Source organism: Thalassophryne amazonica, chromosome 4 (assembly GCF_902500255.1).
Source record: "Thalassophryne amazonica chromosome 4, fThaAma1.1, whole genome shotgun sequence".
NCBI classification, from domain to species: domain Eukaryota; kingdom Metazoa; phylum Chordata; class Actinopteri; order Batrachoidiformes; family Batrachoididae; genus Thalassophryne; species Thalassophryne amazonica.
The window spans coordinates 66,228,070-66,242,943 of NC_047106.1; positions in this window are offsets into that span (position 1 = coordinate 66,228,070).

Genomic DNA, 14,874 nt, shown 5'->3' on the forward strand with positions numbered 1-14,874 from the left:
CAAGTCTCTCGTAGCAAAAAGTGAAAATGGAAGGGAAACATCCCAGTCACCAGGAAATGTAATGCTGTAATTCTTCAACATGGTTTTTTACCTGAGGCCAAAATATGGCAATCGGTTATTGCGAAGACTTTGCAATCCGTCTGTCCATCTGTGATTAGCATACGTCCATTCCTATAAATGCAATTTATTTCATTTATATGGCACCAAATCACAACAAAGTTGCCTCAAGGAGCTTCATGCAAGCAAGGTCTAACCTTAGGGCCCCTTCACATGTAGTGCAAATACGCACAACTCAGGGTGACTCACAGAGATAGAGCTTGTATGAGCGCACCACCAACGGGCAGGTGTGCAGGATCCCGGTGCGACAGTTCGTGCACACGACGGTGTCTTTTGAGCTCGCATTGTGTTCCATGGGACGAGGTGCAACACATGGTGCCGCTGATGTGGAGGAAAAATAAAATAAAAACCAGCTGCATAATTAGTGAATATCACTGGGTTGATATAAATAATACATAAAAGGGGAAGCAATACAGAAGCCCGCAGTTAAATAACCCTGGTTAAATAAAAAAAAAATAAATAAAAAATGCCACTCACAGGATTTGTTCCCACACACTCTGATTACCAGACAGAAACTTTACCACTGCACTGCAATCACTGTCTTGTAACAGGAGTGTGAAATGGCTAAAATCAACAAGCAGATAAATGTATCTTAAAAAAGAAAAAAAGCACTGTGATAACTGACCAAACAGCGTTTGGTAGGGCATTGGGTTGTCCTGGTCTTGTGGCGTGCTACTCACAGCCCTCATGATCCAATGTATGTCCTGCCAGACATGATATTCAGATCGCCTGCTGCATGTCCACATGAACTGACAGTCACGCACAGATGCGTACTTTATGTGCAAATCGACCAAATTCGCACAATGTGTGAAGGGGCCCATACCAATCCCTAGAGCAAGCACACAGGTGACAGTGGTAAGGAAAAAACTCCCTCTGATGATTTGAGGCAGAAACCTCAAGCAGACCAGACTCAAAGGGGTGACCCTCTGCTTGGGCCATGCTACTGACACAATTGACAATACAAATATAAAGGAAATTTTGAGAGTCCATGCTGGTGCACAGGGCGGTAGGCCTGCAGAAGAAGACTGTTAAAGATTTTATATATATATATATATTTTTATCACTGTTAAACATTTGTTCCTTTGTCTTTGTTCTGATGAAATGTTATTGAGCTGTTTTGCACCTGTCTTAACGTAACCCTGAGAATGTACTTGTTATTATTACACTGACAGCACAACTTTGTTTTTGTAGCCACTAACGACTGGGAGTGAAGAGATGGAGGTTATTTTGACCTTATGCTGTACAAATGCTTACTGTTTTAAACAGGACACTCCAAGCTTTTGCAGAACAGATGATAAGTGCAAACAGAGGAGCCTGCAAGAACAAGATGTGCTGACCTTCAAAGATATGATTAAACAAAAGGAACCGTTTCTCCACACAGCTGCAACCATTGGCATACGTGCCATGAGATGTTTTGTATTACGGGAGGAAACTTGTCATGCGAACCCCCCCTTAGGACAAGTTTCACAATGTGGGTAGGTTTTCCTAATAAAAAGAGTGAGCATGCGCAGCAGTTCCCAGTGCTTTCAGTGGTACTACATGTACGGACTGTCTGCACTCCTCGCGAGCTAAATTTGACTTTCTGTCTCACTGGTGTTTCTTGACTCTGTTTGTCTTGTTAAAGGTTTTAAGAATGTTTGGAGGAGAAAATACCCAACAAAGACATCCACTCCCATCTCTGGATGGAGCCCCACCTCAAACAGAGAAAAGAGAGAGAGAGAGAGAGAGAGGAAAAAAAAAAACAGAATCAGGCGGCAGAAAGATACAGTATAATTTGTCAGCATTAAGCAACAAGAAAAACAGAAGAAATGCTAAGATGATCGCCGACCACTAGCTCTAAGTTTCACTAAAAGACCCAGACTGTAGATAAAGTTGAGGCCGCGGCCCTCTCTGTTTACTAATAAAATGAAATTAAAAGGGTAGAAAGCATAGTACCATACTATGTCAGTATGCTAGCCATACGAAAGGTAAAATAAGTGTGTCTTAAGTCTGGACTTGAAAGTCTCCACAGAATCTGACTGTTTTGTTGATGCAGGGAGATCATTCCACAAACGAGCTGCATGATAAGAGAAAGCTCTGTGACCCACAGACTTTTATTCACTCTAGGGACACAAACTAGTCCTGCCCCCTGAGAACGCAGAGCCCAGGCAGGTACATAGGGTTTAAGTAGATCAGCTAAGAAAGGAGGTGCTAGTCTGTGAAAAATTTTATAGGTTTAATAACAGAACCTTAAAATGTGATCTCACAAAGACAGGAAGCCAATGAAGAGATGCCAAAATGAGTCAAACTTTCTGCTTCCTGTCAAAAGTCTGGCAGCAGCATTTTGAACAAATTGGACACCCCTAATGCTGGATTGTGGTAAACCAGAAAATAGAACATTGCATCCGTCCAATCTAGAAGAAACAAATGCATGAATCAGGGTGTAGGCATCAGCCATAGACAAGATTTATGACTGCCAGAGTCTTCAAATTCACAGGCAGCATTCTTGGGCCAGAGACCTTGGACAAATTCAAAGATAGCTTACCTTGACCTATTTTCATGGATTAAAGGGTCAGATTCTGATTCCTATTTTTATGCTCATATGGCCAAAGATATTTTAGCATTGTGTTATATTAAAGTCTTATGAGCCCATTCAAGATTTCCTTGAGAATAAGGGTGAAAAGCTGATTAAACTTGTCAAACACCAAGATCACACATAACCTCTTTACATGATCATGCTGCAATTTTTTTGGCAAGCCAAATAGAGAAAAGAACCCTAAGAGTGCCTCAGTGATAGTTTTGGCTTTAATATTTCTCAGCAGGACAGCCTCAAGCAAACAAGTAGTAACAACTATTATAGTCATCAAGAACATATTACTTCTACTAGTTTGTGAGGATCCACAGGCTCTAGATTGTGTAGTGCTTATAAAATAGGTAGATGGCATTTTTCAAGGGTGGTAGTAAATTAAGAAAAGCTTGTATAATGAGTTGGAATGGTGTGTGAGTCCAGAATGTCTTTAGAACCTTAAATTACAACAATTTTTAGAAGAGGTACTGAGCTCTTTTATTTCCTGTTAATTATTTATGATTTTTAAATGGACCACAATGGAAATATGTGTTTTCACTTTGTTGTGTCATACATGTATTTTTAACATATTTACAGTTATATTGTGTACTTACATTGAACTTACTACAGTTAATCACCACACTCAATCTTTTAATACAAAGATGACTTACCGCCCTCTGCTGGAACGGTGTGTGAGTCCATAAAGTAGTAAGCAACATCCATTGATCAGTGTTGTTAGCTAATATCCATAGCTTCTCCAAAAATATAAGTTGCATCAGCGTTCCATTTGGGAAGCATTCATCCTTGACCCAAAATACGTAAGCATACCAAATGGCAAATCACTGTCCTCACATTGTCTGTGATCAAAGTTACACACACGCAGGCACACAGAGCTTTATGTCTTTTCCGCATTCTGCCACAAGTAAGTGCTTCTAGTTTTAGACACAAACAGAGATGATGGTGGAAAACATCAAATGCACTACATATTTCACTTATGGTACCAGCAACAAAAGTAAACTAAATGACTAACTAACTAAACTGATGCAACCAATGGAACTACAAAAACACAATAAATCAGTAACACTAACAACATGGTTAAACTAACAAGAACCACAATAACATTTAAAACCCTTAAACCCCAAACTCCCATGATGCATTGCAGCACAATGTCCATTGTTTGCTGGTTAGCTAAAATGGCTAATTTCTCCAAAAATATTTGTCCTATCGGCTTTCCATTTCCACAGCTTTCATCCTTGACCCAAAATACATAAGCATACCAAACGACAAATGTCAGCTGTCCTCAGTTTCTCCGTGATGGACACCATACGCACGCATGTAAAAAAATTACACTAACTAACAAATTGACTAAACCAAATGAACTACAAAAACAGAATAAATCGATTACACTTGACAAAATTGTAAACCTAACATGAAGCACAATTACAACATTTAATACCCCCAAATCTCTATGATGCATTGCAGCACAACAGCCATTGTTTACTAGTTATATAAAATTGCTAATTTCTCCAAAAATATTTGTCCTATCAACTTTCTGTTTTTGCAGCATTCAAAATACATAAGAATATCAAATGGCAGATGTCAGCTCTCCCCAGTTTCTGTGTGATCAAAGGAAGCCATACACACACGACTGCACACAGAGGCCACTTGGCTATTATAATATAGAAATAGTGTTTATTGTCATTGTATATGGGTGGATACAATGAAATTGGGGTGCTCCTGCAGAGCTACTGTACACCACAAAAAACAAACAAAAAAAAAAACAAGACAATATATTAAATTGATGGGGCTAAAGTCATTCAGCTCACTGAGGTATGGCTTCTTTGGAACTAGGATAAGGCAATGGCGTGATGGTTTCAGTGGTACAGTGCTGGAACCTTCCCCATTTGAAAGCTCAGGTTGAAAACATGATGTAGATGCTCCCCCATTACCACTGTACCTATCCCCAACCTACCAAAGCTCTTCCGACTGGCTACACACCAATAATCCAAATTAATTCCCTCAAATGAACTCATAACAAGCAGCATCCATGAAAGTCTGAGTCTTTGAGCAAAGATGGGCAGAGGATCTCCAGTTCATTAACAAATGCATTAGAAAATGATTGGAATGCTTAGAAAACGATGGTTTTCATAAAGGATTTGCATATCTCTCCCTCTACAGTGCATAATATGAAGCATAATATGAACCCTTCTACCGTGATCACCCCCACCCTTTACTTTAGCCAGTCAAATTTGACCAGTCTGTTTTAACTGTTCTTAAATTCACACAAAACCATTAATCACCACCAATTTTTATTTAACACACCTTTGAGCTGTGAATAATGTCTCAGAGTAGTGGTTAAAATGAATAACTGCAGTGAAAATACAAATAGGCACTGAAAATGAATTCCAAAATGAACATGTAATGTAAAAAAGAAATGGAAAACCAGAGAGAAAACTCCTCAACATGAAGTTGTGTGTGTGTGTGTGTGTGTGTGTATATATATACGCGCTTGCATGCGTGCATGCATCTGTGTTGGTGTGCATGTGAATTGATGCACAAGAGTGGCATTTGACACTTGTTTGACTCATTGTTTGAGTGATATACTCCTGCTAGAATCAACAGACTCATGTAGGCTTGGAGGTCTACCAGGTCTAATTCTCTCCAGGTGTTCCCAAACGCATACCTCCGCTCCAGGTTGGTCATCTCCAGTATAATTCCCTCAGTGGACTCTGGCAAAAAGAGTTGAAAGCTGGACTTGATGTCATCCACATGAGATGCTGCATACTGTTTTGGCCCTGATATCATCTTTATGATGTTTTCCACTCTCGCTCTACCTCCTCTGTCCTGGTGGGATGAAAATCAGAACAACTCTCCACTCTTGGACTGGAATGTTTCCTCAGGTGCCTTTTCTTCAGGTGCCTCTTCCTCTCAATCTGTTGACTGGTCAGTCTCCTCACACTCTGGATCAAAATCAGTGTTGTCTTTCACTTCCGAGACATCCTCCTCTATCTCTGGTTCAACTTCAGTTCCTTCATCTTGTTCTAAAGTCTGGTCCAGACACTCTCTGCCAAAAATCCGCCTGGTCAATCACCTACTCATTGTGCTCCAACTAAAAGGATGTAAGGCAAACATCAAGCTGTATTTTGGTGGTCTGTGTGAGGTATCATACACTGATTGGTCTGGAAGGTGCGGTTCACATGGGGGGTGGGGGGGGGGGGGTTTGTGTGTGTGTGTGTGTGTGTGTGTGTGTGTGTGTGTGTGTAGGGATGTTTTCTCATCTGATGAATGAATATAATGTGGATACTCATGCATTTCCTACGGCGGTCACTTTTGACCAGGAACACCGCAGGTGTAACAAGGTTGAGTAAACCACTCAAAATTCAATAAAAATGGTGATCATGAGTTTTATATGTTCAAGTGGACAGTGTGGAGGATACCATTAGGCCTCGAGGCAGTCTGATTTAAAACACAATATTTATCAGTGTTTTAAGTTGTAAATTGGTCAGATTTTACGTGAACATGACAGCAAGGTTAAATGTTTCAAGGAATTTGGAGGACTTTCAATGCATAAACGGCAAGGCCACATGCCAAAACTGAACACTCGTGGTCACTGATCATTCAGATGGTACTGTATCAAGAACTGTCTTTCATCAATAGCTGATATAACCACATTTGCAAGGGATTACTTTGGACAACCTTTGCCAATCACTACAATACAGAGATACATTCACAACTGCCATTAAAAACTTAATTTGCAAATAAATAGATAAATAAATATATCAGCCTTATGTTAACATCATCCAGATGTGGCATCAAATCAAATCAAATCAAATCAATTTTATTTATATAGCGCCAAATCACAACAAACAGTTGCCCCAAGGCGCTTTATATTGTAAGGCAAAAGCAATACAATAATTACAGAAAAACCCCAACGGTCAAAACGACCCCCTATGAGCAAGCACTTGGCGACAGTGGGAAGGAAAACTCCCTTTTAACAGGAAGAAACCTCCAGCAGAACCAAGCTCAGGGAGGGGCAGTCTTCTGCTGGGACTGGTTGGGCATCAACACCTCTTGACCTGGTATCCTCAATGCCAAAGCATCTTGCAGTGTGAAGGAATGGTAAAACTCTGTGAAGGAATGGCAAAAATGCAATGTGGTGAATGCTTTAGCATCCCAACATTTTTTTTTTGGAGTGTCCAAAAATGCATGAATGGAATGTGTGGCAATCCAAAAAATGCAGGAATGTATTATAGTAACAAATAAAATTAAGTTGACAGAAAACATGAATTATTCATATTTATCTTCATACTGTTTGAAATCAAATAAAAGTCAAAGTAAATGTAAGAATCACTGATTTATTTCTTTGTTTGTTTACTTATTGTTAATTTGCATTCTCTATACTGTCCCAATATTTTCTGAGGTAGTACAAACATACAAACAAATGCAAGTTCCCTTGACAGTGAAGATTATGCTGTTGCTGTACAGGCCCAGGAGTGCTGGTGCCACAGACACACTGGTTATGGATTTTCCAGTGTGACAGAATATCAGCAGGATGTAATTCAGTCTGATGTCTTCACTGCCACCAAAACCACCGTGAATGGAATGAAATTCATCAATTTATCTGAGTTGGGCACTTCAAATAAACACATTTTATTGTGTCTTCTGTTTTTCTTACTTTTGAAAGAAGGAATTTGTAAACTGCATTCAGAAAAAAATAAATAAATTGTTTGAAGGTGTTGGCATGAAATAAAAAAAAACAAAGATGTTTCCAGTATATTAGAAGCGAACAGTGACCTCCGTCAGAGCTTCATTTGAACTTTGCAGATGCAGAGGGAAAAACATTTTGTTTTTGACTAATCCAGACCTTCTTGGCAGTGAGCTACAGTATGAGGGCAACTTCCTTTACCAAAGCTTAAAAAGCACTTTCTTGCAATGTTATTTATTTTTTTTTTTTTTATTTCATTCTGCCAAGCTGGTTTTGACTAAAACGACAAACATGCAGGATCGTTTTTCATCACTTCTCATGAAAATCACTGTTTAACAGTCATTTCGACATGCAGAAAGACAACCTTCTCTGTGTCGTCAGGAAGTTTAGCTGAGTTCTTTTTGGACTTCAGAGAAATGGTGAGGCGTTTGTGCAGTTAGAATTTTATGTGACAGAATCATGGGTAATGTTAAAGCAAAAAAAAAAAAAAAAAAATCATTAAAAATTCAACCATATGATGAGAGATTAATACATTTAATTTATCAAGACAGTATTTTGGTGGCAAGGTGGCTTCGTGCACAGTGAAAAGGTCCTATTTTCGCCTCCGACCTTGTTGAGTGGGTCCCCTCCAGGTGCTCCGGCTTCCTCCGGTCTCCAAAACATGCAGGTCAGATGAATTAGTGACTCAAAATTGACAGTATGAGTGTGTTTTAGACCTGTTCAAAATGTCAAATGTTACAAAATCTTTTGGGCCACGTGTTGTTCTTGTTCCTCTAATTCAGGAGTGGACAATCATGTGCCATAAAGGGCTGAGACATTGTAGGTTTTCCTTGCTACAACTCATTAATGTTCAGGTGTCTCAGCAGGTGATTTCATTGATAACCAGGTGTTTATGTGCAGGGGAGAAGCTCATCAGCAACCCACTTGGTGAGATGATTGGTTGCAAGGAAAACCTGCAGGGTCTTGGCCCTCATTGCCCACCCCTGTTCTAATTGTTTAAGGGTCCCCCACAAAGCAACAATTTTCCCCAAACAAGCAAAAAGGGGAGACGACTTCTGGGTGACCAATCACCAGCATTAGAAACCATCACATGTACCTGTAAAAGAAAAATAATGGCATCAGAGTCTTCTCCCGTTAGGGTGACATTGCCTTGCCAGCGGAGGATGAAGAAATTGTGTCACTCTGGGGGACCTCTGAATCTTATCTGACTGAGTTCAAATTTGGTCTGCACCCCAAGTGGAACAAAAACAACATTATATATGTTTTTAATACAAGGATAAAATATATTTTGTATGCACCAGATATAACAAAAATACACAATTGTGTGCTGCCCATCCTCCGCCTGTAATTTGCACCTTGAAATTCAATTGGATTAATGGAGGTTTGCTCACTTTAGTAGATAATTTATGGGATATTGACTGAAGCATGTTGCTGACCAAGAAACACTACCACACTGGGATTTTGGGCAATAGAATATTAGCAGATCTGCTTACAAAATTTAAACTTATAGTTTAGACCAAATATTTATTTTGTTGTTGGTTTGTGTAATTATTTATTTATTTATGTGTTTACTTTTGTGATTGATCAGTTTTAGAAGGAATATGAAAAAGAGTGATACTGATACTGACCCAAGGAATAAAAGAAAAGAAAAACCTGCAAGTGGATACAAGTGTATAATCAATACCTTGTTCAGTGAAGTGGAAAAATAGGATTGGACCTGATGTGTCTAGGTCCAATCCTATTTTGCTCAAACTGTACAGTTGTGCTCAAATGTTTACAGTAGTGTTCAGAATAATAGTAGTGCTATGTGACTAAAAAGATTAATCCAGGTTTTGAGTATATTTCTTATTGTTACATGGGAAACAAGGTACCAGTAGATTCAGTAGATTCTCACAAATCCAACAAGACCAAGCATTCATGATATGCACACTCTTAAGGCTATGAAATTGGGCTATTAGTAAAAAAAAAAAGTAGAAAAGGGGGTGTTCACAATAATAGTAGTTTGGCATTCAGTCAGTGAGTTCATCAATTTTGTGGAACAAACAGGTGTGAATCAGGTGTCTCCTATTTAAGGATGAAGCCAGCACCTGTTGACCATGCTTTTCTCTTTGAAAGCCTGAGGAAAATGGGACGTTCAAGACATTGTTCAGAAGAACAGCGTAGTTTAAATTAAAAAGTTGATTGGAGAAGGGAAAACTTATACGCAGGTGCAAAAAATGATAGGCTGTTCATCTACAATGATCTCCAGTGCTTTAAAATGGACAAAAAAAAACAAAAAAAAAACAGAGATGCGTGGAAGAAAATGGAAAACAAGCATCAAAATGGATAGAAGAATAACCAGAATGGCAAAGGCTCACCCATTGATTAGCTCCAGGATGATCAAAGACAGTCTGGAGTTAACTATTTGTGCATATATACGAAAATAATGCACGCCAGTTAGACATGGAATTCTCACTGACCATGGTGTGTGTGTATATATATATATATATATATATATATATATATATATATATATATATATATATATATATATATATATATATATATATATATATATATATATATATATATATATACGAGGTCTCTTAGATAATAAACCGACCCTTTTATTTATTTTTTTTAACTATATGGATTTGAATGACATGCGATTACACCAATCATGCTTGAACCCTCGTGCGCATGCGTGAGTTTTTTCACGCGTGTCGGTGACGTCATTTCCCTGTGGGCAGGCCTTGAGTGAGATGTGGTCCCGCCCTCTTGGCTGAATTCCTTTGTTTCACACGCTGCTCGAGACGGCGCGCGTTGCTTTATCAAAATTTTTTCTGGACCTGTGAGGAATATCCGAGTGGACACTATTCGAGAAATTAAGCTGGTTTTCTGTGAAAAGTTTAACGGCTGATGAGAGATTATTGGGTGTTTCTGTCGGTGTAAGGACTTCCCACGGAGCGGGACGTCCTGCAGCGCTTCCAGGCGCTGTCGTCGGCCTGTTTCGAGCTGAAAACATCCTAATTTAAGGCTTAATTCACCCAGGACATCGCAAGAGAACAGAGAAGATTCAGAAGAGGCCGGCATGAGGAATTTATGCGGACTTTCCACTGTTTAAGGACATTTTTTTAATGAAAGACGTACGCGCAAATTCGCCGAGTCGTTTCCGTGACGACTCGGCAAATCTGTGTGCGCCGCGACAGGAAAAACACCTCCGTGTTGAAAACCATTTGTAGAATTCAGGCGGCTTTTAATGGCTTTCAACAAGTGAGTAACTGAGAAATTGTTTAACAGCTTGGGCATGTTCCAACTTGCCCGTTAAGATTTCCAACGGAGGTGTTTTTCCTGCCACGACTCACCGCGGTCGGGTCCAGCCCGACATGCGACTCTGCCCGCACGTTCTTTCATTACAAAATGACCGTTAACAATGGAATGTCCAAATAAACTCCTCATGCCGACTTCTTCTGAAAGTTCTCTGTTCTCTGACGACTTACTGGGTCAACAGAGCCTGAAATGTGGAAGTTTTCAACTTGAAACGGCGAGACGCTGCCGCCTTGAAGCGCAGATCGCCGTCAGGTGCCGTGGACCGTCCTTAAAGCGACACTACCAGACCAAAATCTCTCATCAGCCGTTAAAATTTTTACCGAAAACCAGCTGAATTTATTGAATGGTGTCCACTCAGTTGTGCCTTACAGTTTTGAAAAAATTTTTATCAAACAAAGCAACAGTCTCTGAGCCATTCCTAAACAATGAAAAAAATCGACGAGCGGGTGGACGACTCCTCACTCAAAGACTGCCCACAGGCGAATGACGTAACCGACAGGCGTGAAAAAACTCTCGCATGCCCACGAGGGTTCAAGCATGTCTGATGTAATCACACGTGATTCAAATCCATATGGTTTTTGAAAAAATAATAAGGTCGGATACTTTTCTAATAGACCTCGTATATATATATGTATGTATGTATGTATGTAGGTAGGTAGGTACCAGTAGATTCAGCAGATTCTCACAAATCCAACAAGACCAAGCATTCATGATATGCACACTCTTAAGGCTATGAAACTGGGCTATTAGTAAAAAAAGTAGAAAAGGGGGTGTTCACAATAATAGTAGTATCTGCTGTTGACGCTACAAACTCAAAAATATTATGTTCAAACTGCTTTTTTAGCAATCCTGTGAATAACTAAACTTGTATTTAGTTGTATAACCACAGTTTTTCATGATTTCTTCACATCTGCGAGGCATTAATTTTGTTGGTTTGGAACCAAGATTTTGCTCATTTACTAGTGTGCTTGGGGTCATTGTCTTGTTGAAACACCCATTCCAAGGGCATGTCCTCTTCAGCATAAGGCAACATGACCTCTTCAAGTATTTTGACATATCCAAACTGATCCATGATACCTGGTATGCAATATATAGGCCCAACACCATAGTAGGAGAAACATGCCCACCCATATCATGATGCTTGCACCACCATGCTTGACTGTCTTCACTGTGAACTGTGGCTTGAATTCAGAGTTTGGCGGTCGTCTCACAAACTGTCTGTGGCCCTTGGACCCAAAAAGAACAATTTTACTCTCATCAGTCCACAAAATATTCCTCCATTTCTCTTTAGGCCAGTTGATGTGTTCTTTGGCAAATTGTAACCTCTTCTGCACGTCTTTTATTTAACAGAGGGACTTTGCGGGGGATTCTTGCAAATAAATTAGCTTCACACAGGCGTCTTCTAACTGTCACGGCACTTACAGGTACTGGTAACTCCAGACTGTCTTTGATCATCCTGGAGCTGATCAATGGGTGAGCCTTTGCCATTGTGGTTATTCTTCTATCCATTTTGATGGTTGTTTTCCATTTTCTTCCACGCTGGTTTTTTGTCCATTTTAAAGCATTGGAGATCATTGTAGATGAACAGCCTATAATTTTTTGCACCTGCGTACAGGTTTTCCCCTCTCCAATCAACTTTTTAATCAAACTACACTGTTCTTCTGAACAATGTCTTGAAAATTCCATTTTCCTCAGGCTTTCAAAGAGAAAAGCATGTTCAACAGGTGCTGGCTTCATCCTTAAAATAGGGGACACCTGATTCACACCTGTTTTTTCCACAAAATTGACGAAGTCACTGACTGAATGCCACACTACTATTATTGTGAACACCCCCTTTTCTACTTTTTTTTTTTTTTTTTTACTAATAGCCCAATTTCATAGCCTTAAGAGTGTGCATATCATGAATGCTATGTCTTGTTGGATTTGTGAGAATCTACTGAATCTACTGGTACCTTGTTTCCCATGTAACAATAAGAAATATACTCAAAACCTGGATTAATCTTTTTAGTCACATAGCACTACTATTATTCTGAACATTACTGTACATACCCCTGGCAGAATATTTGCTTTTTGGCCCCTTTTCATCACCAGTTGTACAGCTTCTTGATGAAGTGGTATAGAGGAGGATTTTCTGAAAAAGAAGACCTAAATGTTTAGCAACAAATTGTCATAAGGTACATCAGAGATGCAAGCCGATTTGATCTGTTATGGTGAAGGAACATCCTTCTCTGCTCTACTCCACTATGATACTAAGAGTGGTGATGCAATCTTTTTTGAGAACTGTCTACTCTATACAGATTGTTGTGTGGGCTGCCAGAAGAGGAGGTACAGCTGGCCCAACACCAGAGGGCGCCCTGCCTGATGACGGGCTTCAGGCACCAGAGGGCGCAGTCGCCTTGGAGGAGCACCAGGAGCTCCTGAACTGACAGCTGTCAGTCGTCATCCATAATCACCTCATCCCATAAAAGCCGGGCAGTGACTCCACCTCCCTGCTGAGAAATCAGCTTACCTGACAGGTAAACCGTCTCAGCCGTTCTGTGCCGGACGCACACATTTTTGCAGCTAAGCTTTACAGTTGTAACGTCTTTGCATCTGAGCTTGTAGTTGTAATGTTTTTTGCATCTGAGTTTTTGCAGCTGTAACCTTTTGTACACTCACAGCTTGTAGCTGAGTTTGTGGACATGGAAGGAGTTGGCGTACCCACTCCTCACTCCAGATCTTATTAAGTGTTACATAAGGATCTGCACGTACTCTGAGAAACTGTGATCAGGAGGTGGAGGATTTTCCCACCCGAAAGGAACTGTGTTTTTGTTGACCGTTTGCTGGGTGTTCCCACACCCACCGTAACCTGTTTGCTCTTCCTGCCAGCAGTACCAGATCTGAGAGCTGGAGGCAGGGGCCACCTTGGGACTCAGGACGTGGCGGCTCCGGTGTGTTGCAGGTCTCCGTTGGCAGTGGAAGCCGTGTGGGGCCCGGCTCTTCTCTGGACGGGCGTCTCCTATCCTCGAGCCTGCCCACACGCCATCTGTGATATAATTGACTATTGTCTAAAAGCAGCATCTGTATTCCATTGTGCACATCTCACAACATTAAATTGTTATATTTTGGCATTTTCATTGTCCGTTCATTTACGCCCCCCGTTGTGGGTCCGTGTCATTTCACTTTCCCAACAGGATTTCTCGGCCACCTCGTCATGGATCCCCAGGGGCATCAGCCATCGATTGAACAATCAATGGAATCGCAAGGTGCACAGGCGCCAGCAGGTGGCGTGTTCAGTGAGTTGCAGCAAATCTTAACTGCCTTCACTGCTCTTTTGGATTTAGTGACCAAGCAGAATGTCATACTCAATCGTAGGATGGAGGCTCTCACCGCGCAGGTGGAAGTGCGCACGCAGGGCGCAGCTGCAGCACCTCCTCCTGCTGACCTGGTGTTGAATACAGATATTCCAGTGGTCGTTCAACGAACCCCCCCGTCCACTGAAGCATACATAAGCCCCCCGGAACCATACGGAGGTTGTGTCGAGACGTGCGCAGACTTCTTGATGCAGTGTTCGCTCGTCTTTACACAACGTCCCATGATGTACGCGTCGAATTCCAGCCGGGTGGCTTACGTCGTGAATTTGCTTCGAGGAGAGGCACACGCCTGGGCTATGGCGCTCTGGGAGCAGAACTCACAGCTCCTAACGACACATACTGGGTTTGTGAGGGAGTTCAAGCAAGTGTTCGATCACCCTAATAGAGGCGAGACCGCTTCAAACGTGCTGCTGTCGATAAGACAGGGGCGTCGGAGTGCGGCCGAGTATGCAGTCGACTTCCGCATAGCGGCAGCAAGAGCTGGCTGGAATACTGTTGCGCTCCGCTCCGCCTTTGTAAACGGACTGTCTCCGGTCCTAAAGGAGCACCTGGTGGCTAAGGACGAGCCGCGGGATTTAGACGGGCTTATCGACCTGGTTATACGGTTGGACAACCGATTAGAAGAACGTCGTTGGGAGCGAGACGAAGGGCGTGGCCGGGCACGAGCTGTCCCTCTTCCTTCCAGGTCCAAAAAGGCGCCGCCGTCGCCACGCTCCACAGCCAGAGCGCTCCTTGTGGCAACAGCTCCCCCTGCTGACGAAGCTATGGACACAAGCAGGGCCAAAGTTAATCTGCCAATAGACAACGGAGGCTGGCCTGCGGGGAGTGTTTTATCTGCGGCTCAA